This window comes from Pteropus medius, unplaced genomic scaffold (assembly GCF_902729225.1).
Source record: "Pteropus medius unplaced genomic scaffold, Ma_sr-lr_union100, whole genome shotgun sequence".
NCBI classification, from domain to species: domain Eukaryota; kingdom Metazoa; phylum Chordata; class Mammalia; order Chiroptera; family Pteropodidae; genus Pteropus; species Pteropus medius.
In genome coordinates this window covers 21657117-21677916 of record NW_024342467.1, presented here as the reverse complement: position 1 = coordinate 21677916, position 20800 = coordinate 21657117, and positions in this window count along the sequence as shown.

Here is a 20800-nt window from a genome sequence, read left to right as displayed (position 1 = left end):
AAGAAAATAGGCTGAGGTTCCAAAAATCGTTACAGTATTACAGAGAAAAATTCAAGATTGTCAAAACATCCAAGACTAGAGGAATGAACTTTAAAAACATTGGCAAAAGAATGCAGCCATAAAAACCATAACTTTTGCTCTTCTTCCTTTTCCTGTGTATTTCTGAACAATTTGGACTCAAAATGATTTGGTAGGGCAGAGAAAGGTAGGCATTTTAATATGTATATACTGCAAACCACAAGTTTATTCCAATACCTTCGACTGCAATCCAACTCCACACATTCTACTTTCGTCCTTTTGCAAATCTGCACATTGGTCAATCCCTTCTCCTTCCGTGAGAAACCAGCATTGCCACCCTGCACACATACTTTCCGTGTTTAAAACATGTCCCCTGCAGAGTTGCAGATGCCCTGATTGGGACACCGGCGACTGAGGAGGGCGGGAAAGGTGTCTGTGTTTGGTGTCAGAGCCGAGGCAGGGTCAGGAGGAAGTCTCCGTGAGGAGTGGCCCGGGGCAGGGCGCTGGAGCAGAGCAGGGTCAGGAGAGCCCCGGGCAGGGGCGGTCACATGCGAGGGGTAGGAGCAGCGGTGGAGTGAGAAGGGAGCCCACATGCAAACTGGCCCAGTCCGGGCTGTCAGAGCCCAGGATGGGTGTTCAGGGAGCGGAGCGGGGCGGGGCCGGAAGGCCTGCTGAGTTGGGTGGGCACCCAGTCAGGGGAGGTGCATGGGACACGGCACAACCTGTTCCCTGTGAAGGAGAAAGCTGGCTTCCCACTGCGGAGCAGGGACTGGCCGGTCTGGGGAGGGGTGACACGCGGTACCGAGTCAGAAGGCATGGACGCGAACTTGTGGTTTTCAGTAGAGAGGTAGATGTAAACCAAAAGATGGCTGTCGGGTGAGTGTGAGCGCCGTGTGTGTGGACGAGAGGGAGGAAGAGGGATGCGACTCTGCATAGCGTGGGAGGGCGCTCGCCTTAGCAGATGCGCGTGGAGAAAGTAGGGGGCGACGGGGTATCAGGTCAAAAACTGACTAAGCAAATACAGAAGAGACATTGTAAAACTTAGTTCGTATAGCCTTGACATAGCTTCAAATAATCTTTCCTAGCATCGGTAAAATATTATACGCATAGAAACACTCACATTTGTACATGGGGGAAGATTAGAAGTTAAAATGACAGAAGGGATTTTTCATGTAAATTGTCAGAGCTTCAGTTCTCTATAAACTTAGAGCAATGATGAGTGTTAACCAGAAATGCCACATGCATTATTAATAAAACTCTTCGTTTATGAAGATGCTTCACATTTTCTTGCAGCTGCGCTGTAATTATGAACTATTATTCTACTGACCATTCGTGAGAGTTACGGTTACAGATCTTCACAGCTTGGGTTGATAGACTTAACCAAGACTAACGATAGGATTCTTTTGAGTGGAGGGACACCAAGAAATTAACTGCAGGCCTGATAGAGAACAGGTGAAGAACACAAATTGTCGTTAGAATTAGTATGAAGTCCTAACTCCCCTACTTAGCAGCAGGTGACAAGTTTGAAGAGGCAAGTTAATCTTTTAAAAGGGGCTTAACAAAACCTGCGTCATAGGCTTGCGAGAGAATTAAATCTAGTAATATATAGTATCTGTCATACGATAAGTACCCAATAAAATGTAGTATACATCATTGATTTCTATATCAGTCAGTACCAAGCAACTCACACATTTCAGTGGTTTAACAAGAAAAGAACAACATATATTTCAAAGTCTAATGAAAGAGACAAGGGAGGCTCTGTTCTGTTCAGTCATTCAGGGACCTGGACCCTGTTCACCATGTGCCTTTGTCATTTTCTGAGGTTTTGGATCCTTGACATCTTGCTGTCCTAAACGCATACACACGCATGCACGCACGTGTGTGTATGCGTTTAGGACAGCGAGATGTCAAAGATCCAAAACCTCAGAACACATCCACACACAACATACGGAAGGTGCATCTCCTCTTAATAGCTTCGGCAAGGGTTCGCACGCACTATTTCAACGCATCGTCCACTGATGACGATAACTAGTCCCACGGCTCGCAGCTGCAAGGGGTTTGGAGAATGTGCTAAATCCGGGAGGGAGAGAAGCAGTGGGCATCACTGAGCATCGGCGGTCTTGGCTTCAACCTGCCTTTCCCTCCGAATGTTCGCTCACTCCCTTTATCACAGACAAGGCCCAATCCCGCCGAGGAGCTACGCCAGCGCGGAGTCCGGGGTTGGCTAGAGACACTTTTCCGAGTCTCTCGTGCTTCCTCACGCCGTGTTTCAGCTTTCGTTCCGTGCTGCCGAGGATGCTGCTGCAGCGAACGCGTTGGGAGGATGGAGACAGTGTCTCCCTCCAAGGCAAAGGACGGGATCGTCTGCTGTCCCAAAAAAGATACAGGAAAATTGTTGTTGTTGTTGGTTGGTTTTTTGGTTTGTCTGTTTGTTTACAAAATCTTGGCTAGTATTTATTTCTGAGTAGCCTTTGGGTGATTGACGGTTTTCTATCTCTTGAGCTGGATAAAGCCAGTGGATGTTAGTTTTATAAAAAACTTATTTTGCACCATGCCTACATATTTATTGACTTTTATGTGAGCATGTTATCTAGCTCTTAAATATGAAACATGAAAAATACTGGGAAAATATATATATATTTCTTGACAAAAGCCTATTGATATACTTACTGCACTATAATCCACTAATTCATTTATGATAAAATAAAGCCTATTTGCAAACTAGGATTAAAAAGGATCATTCCTAAATCTATTAAGGTTATTGATCAAAAACCTCCAGTAAACATTGTACTTTAATACTGAAATGTTACAAATCTTTCCTTTAAAATCAAGAACCGAATGAAACAAAGATATGGCCAATCACTTGAATATAAATACCATACTAGATGATCCAGTTTAAAAAATAGTTAATAGATAAAAGATAAATTTAAGTGAATCATCTGTACTTTTTTATATTAATGAAACAGAAGTGTAATTTTAAAAATGGATTTATTTCACGATGATAGATGAAAATAAAAATATGTGCCTAAAATAAAAATGTATGAGTTACAAATCATATACGTGAATTCATGGTGAAAATAATAAAATTTTAATGAACATTAAAGAGAAACGAATAATTTGAGAGAAATAAGGTAATCCTAAACACTATAAAGATCTTATGAAATACTTTTGAAAAATAAGAATGTAAAAAAGACCTTACTTTTACCCTACTGAAAATTACTATAAAATGACAATAATAACTAAAGAGTAGCATTGGTATATGGATAGACAAATAGCCAATGGGACAGTGTTAAGAGTCCAGAAACAGACTCCTCACTTTTGGCAATTTGGATAAAAATAACTGCTTCTGAAGATCAGCTGGGAGAAGAATGGCCTGTTTGATGAAGGATGGCTGGACCACTGAATATCTGGCATAAGGTCATCCTGTGTCCCATCTCGCACGGTGTGCAAAAATCATGTCTAGATAACAAAAATGTAAAAATGGAAAAAAACAGAACTTTAAAGATTTTAGAAGTAAATATAGGCGAGGATGTTGTGACATTAAGGTAGGAAAGAATTTATTAAACAAGATATAAAAAGTACAGCTCATAAGAAAGAGATTCATACACCGAAAGCCTTCTATTCATCAAAGTTACCATTTTAAAAGTATAATTAAAAGCCACAGATTTTTTAACATATAAAACTGGCAAGGGGTTTGTATGCAGAATAAATCAATTATGAATGAGGGGGAAAAAATTCAAACAAATTAAAAACTGGGCGAAAATCAAGGCCATGCATTTCAGATAGGAGAGGCACACGTGACATATGAAACTATGAAAACATGCTCAAGTTTATCTAGGAGAAATTCAAATCAAAACAATACCAAATTACCATTTCACACTAATCAGACTGACAAAAATCTAAACGTTTTGCCTATTTCAAGGGCTGTTTTTGGATGTGGTGCAGTGGGAACTATCACGCAGAGCTGGCAGAAATGTAAATTGGGAATCACTCTGTAGATAAATTTAAACTCAACCAGCGAAGTTGATGATGTGAGCCTTATGGCCCTTCAAGTTTATCCCGAGGCACATACCCTAGAGAAATTCTCGCCCAGATGCCCGAGGAGTTACATAAAGAAATGTTCATAGCACCATTATTTATAAAGTCCAAAAAACTAGAGACCGTCCAATTGTCCATCGTCAACAGTACTTTTCACATAAAGTTAAAAAACATGTGAAACTAAATAATGTATGTTCTAAGGATGCACACGTGAAAAAATTCTTTAAAAAAGCAATTGTACAGTAAGTACGAAAGTCGGGGTCATGATCATCATAGAGAGAAGGAGTGAGGGGCCAGGGTCGGGGAGGCGTCCACAGGTTCCTTAGTATAGACAGCTCAATTTCTTGGATGATATTATTATCTATGCTTTATGAAAGTATCAAAGCCTTCCTATGTATGCAGAGAAATGTTTCACAATACATTCTAAGACAGAAGGAATTACTACCTAGAAACCCAAAATGGGTTAGGAGACCACAGTCCCAGATCATTTTAAACCAAGTCAACTTTCTTGGATCTGATAAATCCAGCCGTCTTTAAGCATGACTTGAAATCCAGGCCAGCTCCGCCCCTGACGCGGCACACCAAAATGCTCAGAGACCTTTTGCTTTGTAACTGCTAGGCTTGCAGGACTCCTGAAGTATAATCTTAAAGTACGTTTGCCCCCCTTTGTCTCTCTAAAACTAATTTAGTTAGTTATATGAAAACTGATATTTGATTCAATAAAGGTAGTGGTCAGTACAGGCAAAACAAGCTGGTCCTGAGTCAATGACTGTTCTAACTAGCGATAGGCCCATGGGAGTTTGTTGTACTATGATCTCTACTTTTGTATATATCTGAAATTTTCCATAATAAAAAGTTTAAAAAATTAATTTAGTGGCCAACATTTTTCTTTTCATGAACGTAAGAACTAAGGCCACGGACATCTCACACCACTGTAAGTAACATAGATCATATGATCGCTTTAAATCAGGAAATACTGTCTCAATTGAGAAATTATTAAGACCCATATAATGATCAAAGTCTCATAAATTAAATCTTCCTCTCCCTAGTTAAGACATTCTGCAGGCAAGAGGCCAGCAAACCTGATAGGGTGCTATTGCGGTTCATTTTTCTTTGTCCATTTGCAAATAGAGGGTTTTTATCTCCTTCAGGTTTGAGTCTAGCCAGGAAAGAGTAAGAGGGAACAGGCACATTCTTACTTGACTGGTGCTCCATTTAGATGGCGCTGCAGTCCCCAGGCATTGCTGATGTTTCGAACTTACCCTTATAGGGCACTCTTTATGGGGTTTTCAGAGGCCCCCCTGGGCAAGTCTACGGCACTGCCCGTGAAGCAAACAGATGCATGGCCGCTCACCTCCACGCCTCTCATCATTTTGTTTTCTGCTGGTCCACTCTACTCTACACAGACTCCTTTAGATTAAAACGCTACCAGGCCAGCCCGCGCCTTCTTGTAGCCCATCGCTCATTCTAGGGAAGCCTCAGGTAGCTTTTGCTCCAATGAACTCTAGAAGTGCACACACCTTTTGTTCAGCTCACCTACCAGGCAATGGCTAGGTGAGGCAGAACCCTTACGTCTGTCAGATGGATGCCAGACAGACATCTTCTATTCAACTCTGTAAGTCACATTATTAAACCTTCTCAAAAGTTTTGCCGATGGTCTCACCAGGCTTGCGCAATTTCCAGCCTTGCTCTACAGGTCTGAGTACAGCTGTCTCCAAAGAAATCCTCTTACTAAGCCTGTCCTTAATCACAGTGACATGAACGATGATTGTAGGGTTGCAAAACTCAGTTTTAATTATTTATTTTGAAGATTTCTATCTTGGGGTGACCTCACACTGATATTTGGTCTCTTTCAATTTACTGTTCTGTTAAAAATTATCTCAAGGGGCTGATGAGACATGTTGAAACAATCTCAGTGCTCAGCTGGATGTTCTTCGAAAGATAACGGTGAATGGAAAAGAGCCAAAAGAATTAAGTTTAGTAAATATCATGATTAAGGAAAAATAAACTTTCTGGAAACTAGAGCTCAATGGTAAAGTTATGTTGATGTCTGGAATTGTTAGGATTAACAAACATATTTTGATTAACATTTAGGTAATAAAATAATGAGAATGAGGAGCCGAAGTGGTTTATTACTAACAAATACAGATGCGTTCATGCATATCGATCTAAAAACATAGATCACTGTCAATTAATTAAATAAATTAAATTAAATATTTTTAGCATGCGTTTAGTAAATCATTTAGCAACTTCTTTGCCATCCTCGATTTTCAGATTAGGCTTAACATAAGGCTTGAAGACAATAGTATGAGATATTTAGTCGAATATTATTATAAAAATGTTAATTATTAATATTATTATAAAAATGTTAATTATTAAGTATTAATTATTGACTTGTTTTGCCATTGGGCAAAACAAGTCAATATAGGAGGAAGTCATCCATGAATATTTTTATTAAAGTAGTCCCACTAAACATTTTAACTAATGATTTAGGTAAAAATAGATCAAATATGCAGGTAATACATTAATATGTTTTTACTTTTATGTAATATATAACTCGCTTCATAACTAAATTACCAATTAAACTTCATTTTTCATCATTTATTGTTTTGTCCTTGACTCTTCAAACTTACAATTTAAAATAGCCAATTAACTTATACAGCAATTCTTGACTATTTTACACACATTACTATTTGATTTGTTTACAGACAGCCTGTATTTCTCAAACATTCCAGAAACCAACATTTTGCTCAATTATACGATAAGTCTGAAGGTCTGGTATCGCAATCAAGGTTAATAAAAATGGGACCTTGAAAACGAGCCCAGTTTTTTTTTAATGAAATGTGTTCCTTCAGGAATTTGGGGCACGTGGTTCATTAGAATGCCATGTGACAGAGGTTCTGAGAAGGATGACTCAGTAGTAACAGATGACACCTCTCCCTCTTTGTCGGCAAGGCACTTTTTTCAAAGGTAATCGTACTCTATAAGTTGAAGACCATATGGCATGTAGACCCCCAGAGCTAGTCAATTTATCTTTATCGCTCTGTTGTGAGCAAGATGAAGTGCTTCCTCTGACTCTTTGCCAAATATGAGTTCAGACAAATCTTAGCCCTTTTTGAAAAATTAGATAACAGACGTCTATATTGACTATATTTTTAGGTGGAGAAATAAGACTCGCCTGTATTTCTTCTTATCTAATCAACACTGTTCCGTAAGCCCGTCTATAACTTCTGATTCTATAGCATCTAAGAAACTAGATAAGAACAGACAGGAAAAAGAAGCAAGAGGAAGAGCCCAGTAATAAAAAGATAATTTTAAAAGGCAAAAGCGACAGAAGAAAAAGCATAGAAAGAAAAACGTGAAAAGAAAGATGCTCAATTTATTGATAAAAATCTTTAGAGGTGCCGAGGGGGAAAATAACAAAACAGAAATATGTTCTAACTCTCACTCTTCGTTCACCTGCCTACCCCACGCAACCGAGACACTGCTTCTAGATAAATGTCACGAGACACTCACATGTCACACCCAGCAACTTCAAAAGCAGGGATTGTGCTTTTTAAGGCAGCGCATTGTATATTCAATCGTGTTCTAATCTAAGATGCAGTGCCCCAAAACACCTCGCATTGCAGAGTTTTTGAAAATGGAAGCTTATTATACATTGAAATCACAGTCCAATTAACATTGAAAAGTGGCATGATTTTAATGAACATTTCCCATCTGTCTATCAAAGGGATCTGGCTGTGTATGTGGGGGGTATTGAAAACTGAGATAACAGATCTCTTAAAGAAATTAACAATAATGAATACACACACATATATGTTTGTATGGTAAGCATCATCTCATCGCATTGCTTAAATAGAAAAAAAAAAGGCCCGAATCATGTACATTTCAAAAGTACACTTAGCTCAAGAATAAAAAGTATTTAAATAATTCTTGTTTATGTCAGAATGGTGGCATATATCTGGAAATCCTAGTCATGTGACCATAACAGGTATTACTCTAGGAAAAGGGAAAGAATTCGATAATTAAATAAAAGCCAATATGCCCTAATGCACAAGAGTATCATGTAAGGTGAAAAGCAAGGACAGGTTTGGGAAGAGGGGTCAGCAGGAGGGGCCATGGGGCGACACGAGTGCTAAACAAACACGCAGGATGACCAAAATAAAATCTTGATTGTTATTATTATTATTATTAAATTCTGCTTGATAATAAAATATACTGTGGAAATTTTATCACCATCTGGTAAACTGGATGATAGTAAGAACCTCTGCTGAATAGACAAAGGATATTTTGAGATTCTGTTTTTGTGGATTATGAAAGTTCGAAATATCTACCCCAAATGGGCAGAACAACAGACAAGAATGAAATCTCAAAGATGACTATAATGAAGAAGAGATTCAAGTATTTACAGCATCAGACCGTCTAACATCAAAATCTGTGCCTGGATCAGAGTGCAGGGTCTCACTGTCAAGGTCAAATTAAATGAAACAACTCAGGTAACATAGTCCAGGTGAACCAAATGGCATGGCAGACAGCAAGAGTGTTAATGAATGGACTTCCAACTCCCCAGTCCTTATGTTTAAGGAATAAAAGAAAAGGAAGACAGTAAAAACCTGGTAAAACCATTAAAATTCATTTCTGCACTTAACTTGGTGATGAACTGGGGGGAAAGATATATGAATCTGTGTTCCATAAGCTGAGCTATAATTTAAACTGTTCAATAACTTCTGGGTTTCTGGCTTTCGAACATTCAAACTTTTCTGACCACAAATCAAAACAATTTATTTTGCAGAATGCGGTCCGTACACGCTTGCGCACGTAATACTGAAGCAAGCGTTCGTGAAGTGACGCCTGCGGTGATGCGGAGTGTGACGGGGCTCTGGGCTGGATGTCTGACCGCCGACAGTGTCTGTGCCTTGTCGTCCCCCCTTCGTCCAGCGCTCTACACCTAGGCAAACTGATAAGAGAGATGTGGGGTTGCAAACCACCCGAGGCTCAGACCGTACGGGGCGTCTCTGCCACATCGCCACCCCCTCTGCACCATAAAAACTCCAGTCTCTGCCACATCGCCACCCCCTCTGCACCATAAAAACTCCAAGCCGCTGCCCTTTTGTAACACACTCAAGTCATTTTCGCACCCGCTTGAGAGCTGCCCGCTTTCCACAGAAAGCCTGGTATGTGGGTAATAAGTTGTTTTCTCTCACTTTCTCAGTGCATATGTGTCATCATGAGTTTCCACATCTGAACCAGATTTGGGGGCCCATCCACCTCCTCGGGGTAACCACGGCACTTACGCAATCACATGTGAGGAGTTTTCATATTTTCGATTCCTCACTTTCATCAATCATCACCCAACCGAGTCACGTAGCAACTGCCTGAGTAATGGACAGCACATGAAGAAGGCGGGCACTACTACTGCTATGAAATCGAAGCCATTCGCATGCACTTAAACGCCTTTTGCAAAGTCACTCTTGTAAAAGTATTTTTACAAGACAACAGCAAGGAGGGACAGACGAACGGACCGAAAAAGCCCAGAAGTCCATAGGGTGTGATTTCACACCATCAGCCACCTAACTGAGAAAACCTGACACTTTGTTCAAGAAGCAGCTCGAGGCTTAGGATCTATAAACCAGTGTCATCATCAGGGGATTCAAGAGTCTGAGTCTTCTCATCCAGTTACATCCTGCACACAGAGTGCAGTCAGAGCTGCCTACAGTGAGAAGAGCATGAGATGCGTCCTTCTTAACACTAAAGTGAGAATTGGTTTTACCAAATGTGTGTAATTATTTGTGAAATGCTCAAACCTTCACATCACTGCCCCTGGAGTTTTTAAAAGAATAAAATTCATATCAGCTCTTTCTTTGAGGAGAAAGAATCAGCTTTGGATTTAACTTAAAAGTAAGAAACTCTCCCTGTCAGATACCTCGAAGTGGCCGTTGCCAATGGGAATATCATGTAAAAGTTACCAGAATGGATATTCTCTCCTCCTCATCATCATAGGCTCGATTGATCTGCAAAGCCTCCTCAGTCTCTCCTCCAGAAGCTCAGATACAACAGCCACACAGCTGGAACATCTGCTTGGCAGTAGTAGCTAAAGATATTCGAAAACTGAGTTATCGGGGGCTTTTCAGTCTGCAGTTGCATTGTGCTTCTTCTTAATGTCCTACAGCTAATGTAATATTTCATCTCTCAGAAGCAAAGCTCAGGTTATCTGATTAAGTTTGGCACCGAGAAGAATAATGACCTGCATTATCTGCAGACGTGAGTGATGCATTTGTGCATAGACAGAAACCACTACTGATTATATACTTATTAAGTCGAGCAGCACTAGATAAGAAACTCTATTTTTTTTTTTTTCTGTATACAAAGAGACTTTTAAATACTGGGAATACTCATTGTGGATAATGATCCCAGGTCCCTACTGGACAAAGACCAGAAATGAATATTTTGATATGTACTGGAGTAAACAAAAGAATATATTTCAAGAAAAATCTGGTGAAGATATAGATAATATTTCAACGTTAAAACTCAAACACATCCACATAAACCTCCTTAGAAACAGAGAGCCCACCTGTGTGAAAGGTAAGCACGTCTACATGTCTTGGTAACTGCTGCGGGCGTTGCTGCCAGGTAGTAACTTGTTCATGGTGATGACACAGACTTAGCGACAAAGAGTAACACAACACTTTCCTATTCAAGAAAGCACAGGGTGTTGTGGTATGTTAAGAATTTCCTTCGAAATATTCTAAAAACCTTAAAAGGGAATTTGCTGCTCAAAGAGTAAGCACCTAGAAACTGGAAACAATCATTTTGTTCCAAAAAGAGAATAATTAAGTATATCATTTCTTAAAAAAAAAAAAAGAAAGAAAGAAAGAAAAGATTACAGCAAAATATCCAAAGAGGTTGTTTACGGACCTTGCTGTTTTGTCTTTCATGTCTTTTTCACTTTTCTGTGATTTCTCAGCTTTGGTGATGACCTGACTATAAAGAGTGTCTACCTCGTACCTTTCATCATCTGAACAGCTGGTTTCTGTCTAGAAAACTCTTCCAGAAAACCCTCCAGCGAGAGGTCTGGCAGACTGAGCCACGGAACTGCAGCATGTTGCTTTGCGGAAATGAAAAAATACTATAAAATAACTGCGGGTGGGTACAGCATTCAAAAACCCACATAGCATTTATGGGTTAAACATTTATGACGAGCATGCCTGATCGTACGCCATTGACTATTAAAACCCATCGCGCCGCCCTGTTTTGCGGGCTCCTCCCTGTTCCTCGCCTCTGGGAGGCTTCCAGCGTTTCAGCATTTTAATAGCCACTCAAAATATTTAACCTACAAACACTGCCACATTTGTGATTTACAGAAACCATGTAAGTCAATGCTACTTTACCACCATTACAAAGCAGGTAGGGTTCAAACCTTGCCCGTGAAAGTTCCACGATTCAACTCATAAGATCCTCAGGACTCAACTCCAAAACCTCTAACTTCAGATTCAAAATCATTTTCTCTAAAACCACGGTTACTTTTGTGAAATATAATGTCCCGATTCTCCTGGGACAACATACCAGCAATGCAAACAAACAGGACTCCCATGCATAACTTTACAGACTCGGGTATAAAAGTCTACATAAATTTTAACTAAACCTCACAATAACCGTTATTTTCACATTAGTATAGAGAGTGATAAAACAGAAATTGAAATCATCTAGTTTGCCTCAGGCCAACAGAACGTGGAACACAGTTTATAATAAAGTCAACCGAGTCATCGAGTCCCACAGTCATGCATTTTATGACAGAGGAAGTATAACTGGTTCACAGAGGGGACCCTGAGAAGCCCATTCTCTGGGTTACATCGCGTGTTAACTTACCTAATGAGCCCTACCAGAGAGGGAGCTCGCTGTCTTACTCGGTAAGTGACAGCGTCTGTTGCACTTTACAGTCCAACAGAAAAACTAAAACAAAATTTAACATGTTTAGAAGAAGTAACACCTGTAATATGACATGATTCCTAGTGGCTTCAGATTCAAATGTGTTTTTCAAATATCGATGAATATTTAAAAGAGAAATCATTCTCCACAGACTACTTATACACATTTCCAAAAATAATAGAAATTCCTTCGTTAGACAAATGTTCCCCTCTCAATCCCTGCGCCTTGTCTTGGGGTCTCTTCTTCTCTATGAGAGAACACACAGAAAGGAGGAGAGAGAATTAAAGGCAGAGGGCTGCAATAAACTCAGTCACGCTGATCTCAATTATTACGGAGAAACGAGGTCTCAATGAAATGTTCCCACAGCATGTCTTAGGCCCTTCTGATATGTTATCGAGTCAACGATTTTGCACTTTTGATATGTTAGGCACTTTTGACATGTTAGCGAGTCAAGTGCGGTCAGTGGTCGTGAAACACGTTTCACGGATGATTATTTTTACCGTTTCTTGCACTGCCACCTTAGTGGCTCAATATGGAGAGTTCCTCTACTGACCATAGAGAACCTCAGTGACCGACTTCCCCAACCATCATTCACATTGTTTGAAGCTTGTTGGCTGGGACTTCGTCTTTTCAAACGGTGAGAAAAATATCGATTTCCCACGCCTTGGTACAGTAACCTCCAAGTACTTCCATATATAGTGTTAATATTAGTACCTTTAGTGATTTTGGTTTACCTTTACGGTGGACTCGCTAAATTCGGAAATTGGAAAACATGAAAAATCATCTGAGACAGCAAAATAAAGAAGGCTGTATGACATAATATTCGTCACCATTTTGGCTCTACCAAAAAGAGTAGTGATCCGTGCATCCCCGAAAAGTTGCAAAGGGAAAACGTGCACGCGTGGTCTATCTGGAGATCAGACGTGGTCTGCATCCGGTATTCTCATCCGTTTTCCCCTTTCTTCATCCTTTTTTATTTTTGCTTTCATTTTACTCATTTTACGTTTGTTTTATACTAATTTTTCTATTATGTCAAAGCAAACTTTCAGTTTGAAAATTTTAAAAACGTGTATCCTCATAGTTCTGTTACATCGTGTAATTCAAACAAATTGCTTAATTAAATTCAAGCCTCTTTATTCTCTGAATCGTTTAGTCAAACATAAGAAAGTTAACCCAGCAGAACTGTACTTTACTCATGGTTTAAACACAATTGAGACACATTAACATTATCAAGCCGGTAGAAAGGATAATGAATTTTGCTTTGTTATGATGCATTTCACTTCCGACTTTAAAGGACGATTACTGTGGACTTTTGTTTATGATGCGGAGTATTGTCTGTGACACTTGGCCATTTAGAATACTAGATTAAATTTAGTATTATAAATTATTGTCTTTTGTTCAGAGGAAAAAAAGAGACATTGAAAATAAAATGTAGAGCTTTCTATAAATAAAATAAGACTTTATGAATTTGTTTCCTGTGTTCTGAACTTCTACACTTTTCTATTTTATTTCGAAAGAACTCTTCATCTGAAAGAACCCATGCCATTTTGAAAATGGGGCTCCGGACCCATTAAAAAGCAAAAAATATCTTCATTACCTGAAGACTGGCAAAAACGAAATAGTTGCAAAGTATAATTATATAAATGTACTGTAGAACATATTTCTAAATTCTAACTAGAGTAAAATAAAATCTCCTAGACACATTTGCTGTTGTATTTCATACTTTTTAATATGCTCCTCGATTTTCTATTTGAAAGATGTTTGTTAGTTTGAATTCAATCCATGTAAATAAACTTAATTTCCAATGTCATTAAATTGTGTATCAATATGTATTAATACTAAAAGAATTCAAAAACTTGGTATAAGAAATAAGTAAATGCAACATGACCGGATATCTATAAACGGCTACCTTTATCCTAATCAAATGATGCAGCTGTTACAAGTAAAAATAATAGTTTGTGCTAAGATCATTATCTAAATGACTCTCTGAAATCTCAGATGACCTCAGTATGGATCATGCCTCCAATGAACGGGAGCTTGCTTCCAAATTTCTAGTTTCGTTGCACAAAGCATACTCATAAACCATTACTTAGCAAAGCAAGGTAGAGGCCTTCCTAGCTTCTTTAAACAATGTAGACAGTCGGCTTTCTCATGCCAAGCCCCAGAGCAACTTGGGAAAAATTTTCCCTTTTCTGTAAAATTCCATATGATTTTTTTTCCTGTGAATACCAGCGGGTCTCCACATGCAATTTGAAAACCGGTTTTAGCGCCAGACTTCTCCTCTCTTACAAGTGGCACCAATTCCGGTTTTCTCAAGCAAGGAGACATGGGCTAGCTACAGTCTCTCTCAACTTTCTAATAAATTCATGTGAAACGAATATATAAAAACAAATCCAGAATGAAAGCACAGATATTGTCTTGACTACTGGAGGACTTTGTACTAATATCTATGGATCTGCGTGGAGAATATAATCTCCCAAATACAACCATAATTTTTTTCTTGACGTACCCAGTTTCCTGAAAACAAAAACAAAAACCAAACAAAACAAAATGGTTCTTCAGGAAAAAAACATCTAAGTGGACATTCTAATCTTCCTCCTCTGTCTTTCTTTCTGCTCTGACTCACAGAACAAAAATATCTCACAACAAACCAGAGAAACTCCTGCTATAACGTCTGCAACTGACTTTTGGGGCAGCTAGAACGCATGCCACCCAGAGTGGTTTTTATCATCCGAAGTATAAACCATACGAAATCGCTGATCTGTAAATGTTTTTCCCCCAATAATGACAAATTAATTTTCTTCAATCTACGTCCGTTTGGAGCCAGCGACAACCAAAAGCCACAGGAAGTGAAGGAAGAAGAGGCCCGGTCCTGACGATTCTCCCTGAGTGACGTCACGTGCTTGGCTTTTACTGGGAGTAGGGCTCCCCTCCCCCAGAAATGTCGTTAAATTCATAAGGTAGGAAATAGTATAAATATAATTACTCAAAATTCTATTTAATTTTTTCATAAAAAATGAGAACATTTTCTTATAAACTATGTAGCTAACTAATCAATAAAAAAAGGGGACAACACAAAAATAGTCATGGGTGATGTAATTTTTAAAGCACGGTGAATTGAATAAATTATGATACCGCTTTGGAGACCTCTCTGCAGTAAAATTGAGAAATCTATAAATAACAAAAATTTCCAAGGAAGATACAGTGTTTATCGAAATCTACCCCATTAGAGATAGAAAGTTTAAACAGACCAGTTTATACCGTATAGAAATTTTATTAAAGAACTACCTATGAAAAAGCATCAAGCCTTTTTATTTCAGAAAGAAATTATCACTCTAGCAAATCCAGATTATTGCAATGCTACATAAACTGTTCCAGAGAATAGAAAATGAAAAGGATCTTGGAAACTTCATTACAGCATCAACAAAATTAATAGGCGAATATCAGTCATTGATGCTGATCTTAAAATTATATACAATATCGCAGCAAGAAAACAATGCGCTATGACAATGTAAAATTTACTTCAGGAATTTAAGGTTGTTCTTGATGGAACATCCATCAATATAACACACCAGAGATCAAGGGCCTCCTTATATACAAACAAAAATACACATAAAAATTTTAAAAGTACCATTTATAATATCGCCAAAAAAGATAAAATACTTAGAAACAAATGGAGTAAGGAGTGTACAAAAACTATGTAAAGAGAACTTTAAAGCATCCATGAAAGGTACAAAAACTGATTTGACAAATGGAAAAACATCCCTTTTCTTGGATAAGATAACTCTGGATCATAAAGAGGTCAGTTATAAAATATAGCTATTTTATACATTTGATACAGTCTCAAAAGAAATAGCAGTTTTTTTGAGAAGGCAGACAAACTGATGCTAAAGTTCATACAGATAGCAAAACAAACAAGAATTTCTAGAAAAACAATTAAAATAAAAGCTATGGGGAGCAGTATAGCCCTGCTAGATATTAAGCCTTAATAAAGAATACAGTCTGGTACTGATACATGGATAGACAGACAGACCAGTGAAATAGAATAGGGAGTCCATGTTGTGACTCATATATGCAAATTTTGTGAATGATAAAGAAGATCACTAGGAAAAAGGTGGGTGCTCTGCAAAGTGGGACCGAGGCAACTGAATATCCACTAGGAAAGAGAGCCAATTAAACCCCAAACACGTCATAGATCTCAACGTCACAAACGAAACCACACAGTTCCTAGAATAAAATATGTGAATTCCTCTACAACCTGGCACTCAGAAAGGCTTTCGACTATGACTCAAAATCCAGATGGACTATCAAATCCAGATGGACTACCATGGACTACTATTTTATTTTGACTAAATTAAAATAAAAAATATCTTTGCATTAGAAAGAAAAATAAGCACAGGCCAAACCAAGAGACAAAATAACTCCGCAAAAAATATTTACAACACCAACCACAGAAAATCATAATATATGATTTTTTTAAATCTTATAGAAGGAATTCTAGCACATGAAATCAATATATAATTTTTAAGGTAATGATATTACCATTAAGTTTAACCATACGAAAGTATAGTCACCCTCACTCATAGTAAGAGATATGCAAATTAAAATCACACTGAGCTTTCAGTGTCTTCCCAGCAAAACTGACATAAAATAAAAACAGTATAAAAAAAAAAAAAAACTTGAAAATTTCTTCCTCTGGTGAGACTGTGAGGAAAAAGGACCTCTCACAAATTGTTGGTGAGAATAAAACATGGTGCAGCCTTTATGGAGGGGAATTTGAAAAGATCTTTTGATCCAGCAATTTCTTTTCTAAGGATTTTCTCTAAAGAGTCACCTGATAATAAGAAAGTAACAATTCTGAACACGCCTGCTCTCCTCTGATCTCGTAAAGCTAAGCAGGGTCGGGCCTGGTTAGTACTTGGATGGGAGACCACCTAGGAAGACCAGGTGCTGTAGGCGTTTTTTTTGTTTGTTTGTTTAAGTAACAATTAACACATCATTTACATTTGCAAAATATTGGAAATGACCTCAAAGCCCATACTTGAAAGGTTGCTTGAATGACTCAAGGCACAATGGGGTCCTAGGCAGTTACTTAAAAGAATGAGGAAGATCTCTATGAACTGACACAGAGAGTTTCCAGATTAACTACTGGGGGAAAAAAGTTCAATAGTATGATACATATCACGCTAATGTTTGTGTAAAAAATAAAAAGAGCAATTATTAAAAACTCCACGTATCTGCTGCAAAAAGAAACACAGGGATAAGGCAGGTCTAACGAGGCTGCTGAAGGAAAGGGGTGAGAGAAATGGGAATGGGGTGGGGGGGTGGGGGGTGGGGGTGGAGCCCCGCGTTTCCTCGTGTGCCTGGTACATTTTGTACAGTTTTGGCAACCACAGTACATACTGCATCCTCAAAAAAGTAGAAAAGCAACAAAATAAGGAAATAAATAACAACGACAAAAAAATTCGAAATGCAATGCCAACAGAAACATATGCACCTAAAGAAATTCTCAATCTAAAATATAACCTTAGTGAGGAGAGGAAAAAAAGAAAACTAGCCCAAGTAACTTCTAAAATCACTACTTTGAGTCTATATATTCCATCTTAAAATGGAGAAACATGGAAACGTATACTGAACTCAAGTTAGAATTTTTCTCCTTGATGGTATGGGTTAGCAATTCTGAAAATACACTGGTGTCTTGTTGGCAGAAGAAATCACTAAATACACTGAGGATAACCTGAGCCAGGAGAAAAGAGTTACTAATCCAGACAGAGGACTCCCCTGAATGAACTTTGGGGTGTTAAATTGAAATCGGAGAGATCAGGACGAGCGCGTGGTTTAAACTTTACGGTTTTGAGATGACAGACAGACGGGCACACTGACAGATGTGTGTATGTCATTGCTCTGTCTCATGAATCGCCATAGAAACAAAAGCACCATGGTACGATGAACACGCAAGCTCTCCGATGTGTTTCTAAATGGGACCAGGGCCCTCTGAAAAGACTGGTTCTTCCTAAAGGAGACTTAGAGGAGTGACTATTGAAAGGAGTGACTTAGAGGTAAGCCAGAAGGACAGCGGTCGCTTAAACACACCAGGAATTGCCAGGTAACGAATAAAAAAAAAAATAAAGCAGTCATTATAGAAGAATCTTTGAATTAGTGCTTTAGGAAAGGATACAACACATATCCTAAAATGAGATTTCGTTTTTTAAAAGACGAGAAAAAAGGGCAAGAAATACTTTCTCCTTAACAACGGATACTTAGAGATATCGTGACAACATCTACATATCCCAGGAATTATGGTGAATATAACACCTGGCCGATATTCACAAAAACAGACAAATAAACAAAACCTATGGAATTTTATATAAAAGGGAAAATTATCCCCAAGTAGTTCTGAGGTGGTCATTTGTAGATATCCAGCCATGTTGTATTTACTTGTTTCTTGTACCAAGTTTCTGAATCCTCTCAGTATTAATACATATTGATATGCAATGTAATGACACTGGAAATTAAGTTTGATTATATGCATGAGCCTCGGATCCAGCTATTTGTGTGATCTCATTCTTAGCCAGTAGGTTTGGGGTATTTCGATTTCCATCAGTCTCCATACGTTGACGCTGTTATTAACGATGACAATATATTGCATGGATCATCAAAAAGAAAAAAAAAAAAGATGAGATAAAAGCTAAACAAAGGTGACAGTTTTAACAGCCTGCAACTCTCTGACCAGCGAACAAAGTCTATATCAACTCAAATTGCACAGAGGAAAGTTAATCACCAGAAAATTGAAGTCCAGCCTGCTCATCTGCTCTGTTTTATGCCACTGCTGTACTACTCAAGGGGGCATGTAACGATCAATACGCAAAGTAAACAGGTAAGCCTGAATGGATTCAGGACAAATCTTAAATACCTCTCCTGTCAGGTTAGCAATGGGTCAGCGAGACAAGTGAAGTGTGTGTGCGTGTGTGTGTGTGTGTGTGTGTGTGTGTGTGTGTGTGTGTTCCCATACCGGCACCAACACACGCTGCCATTAAGGGACAAGGTATTGCTAAATGTCGAGATTTATTTTTAAAAGTTGAATAGGCCCTATTAGATGCAGGACATTTTTTTTTCTTCACTCACTCCTCCATTCCTTCTTCCTTTATAAATATTTACCAAAAACCTACTATGTGCTAATTCTAAAAGTAAAAAATTAACAGTATGAATTCGACAGACATGAATCAAGCCGATCCGACGCCCAGGCAAAGTCCCTGCCCCTCTGGGTGGTACCAGGTACTCAGTGGCTCAAAGAGACATCATCGGGGTGTCCTGGGGACACGGGAGAATGACCTGTGCTCGTGCAGAGCCACGCCCTCACATCTACACGCACTGCGGTATTACGGTTGCGTAACGTGAGCACACTTTCTCAAGACGGGTTAACATGTTAGGACCCCTTTTGCAAAAACAGCGACAGAAGCGTGTGTGGTCTTTCTCGCGAAGCGGGCAGAAAGCATGGTATAATTCTCATTAGTAAAATCTAAACAAAATAGTATAAGAAAACACTATTTTCATTAGATAGACATCTTTGAGTAAATGCGAGTGTGTACAGTTCTCCGTGTGTGTGTGCACAGGCGCATGTTTGTGTGAAAGGGCAAGAAGAAAACAGAACCAACACACACTGAGCGAGGCACCTGTCGCAAGCCCAAGAGATGAGCTCAGAACAATTCTGTGACATTAGACGCGTGACCTGCATTTTACAGGTAAAGAAACGCTTAGAGAGGTGGGGGAGATACTGGTAGTTTTACATTTCTAAAATTTTCTGCTTGAAAATGACTTTGAAAATATGCTAAATATTTGTCCGTCGGCTTATAAAATCTGTTAATTGTAATACTGAAGTCACAGAGTCGCCTGGATTCGAAAGAAAAGAACACATTTCTGCCTCGCTGCCCTGAGTGCCCTATTTCTTAAAACTTTCACAAGTGAAAGAGGCCTGACCAGCCACACCGAGTGAGTGATGGGAGGAATGACTGTTGGAAGAATTGGTGAAAATAGTGTTCTCACTTTCAAAAAGCATCTATGTTCTAGCCAAACAGGAACTCATGTCCATAGTGATTTGGTGGTACTTTCGAAGATTGCCTGACCAAAACCATAAGCCCCAGCGTTTTCAAGCGCCCCAATAACGTCACCTAGAAAGTCCTGAAAGCATCTGCTTTTAGCTGACTTTATATATCCGGCTGCCTAAGTGAGGTAAATATCAGGCTAAGATGTCGGGTGTGCACCCTTGACTGTGTCCGCCCAGCAGAAAGGGTAGGGGCTGGGAACCGAGTCACTGGTTTTGACAGGGATGGAGACACAAAAATGGTGTCTCGTAAATCGCTATGCAGGCACCAGCCCAGAATAATGTCAACCAGCCAGCAGCAGGAAGTGATGAAGAGAGCGAGGACGGGTTAAAAGAAGCCAAACAGTCCTCTCTAGGAGAGCTTTGGGAGGGAGAAAGGCCAGGAAAGGAATTGGAAGGCTAAATGAGAAACAAAAAATTTAAGTGAAGGATGATTACGGTAAACAAACAAACAAACAAACAAACAAATACAAAATCTTTATGAAGCATCTTTGAAGAAAAGCCACTTGGATTTATAAAAATAACTGAATGTTAGAATATTTGCATTTATTGTAAATGAAGTATCCGAAATTAGGTAAACCAAACCTTAGGAAGAACGTCTTGGAGAAATTTTTAAAATGCAGGTATAGGAATGATTTCTAATTAACGTGATTACTTTTGCAAGAAAGCGGATGATTGCAGATTATTTGCTAGTGATTGAAAAGTTCTATCTGTGAA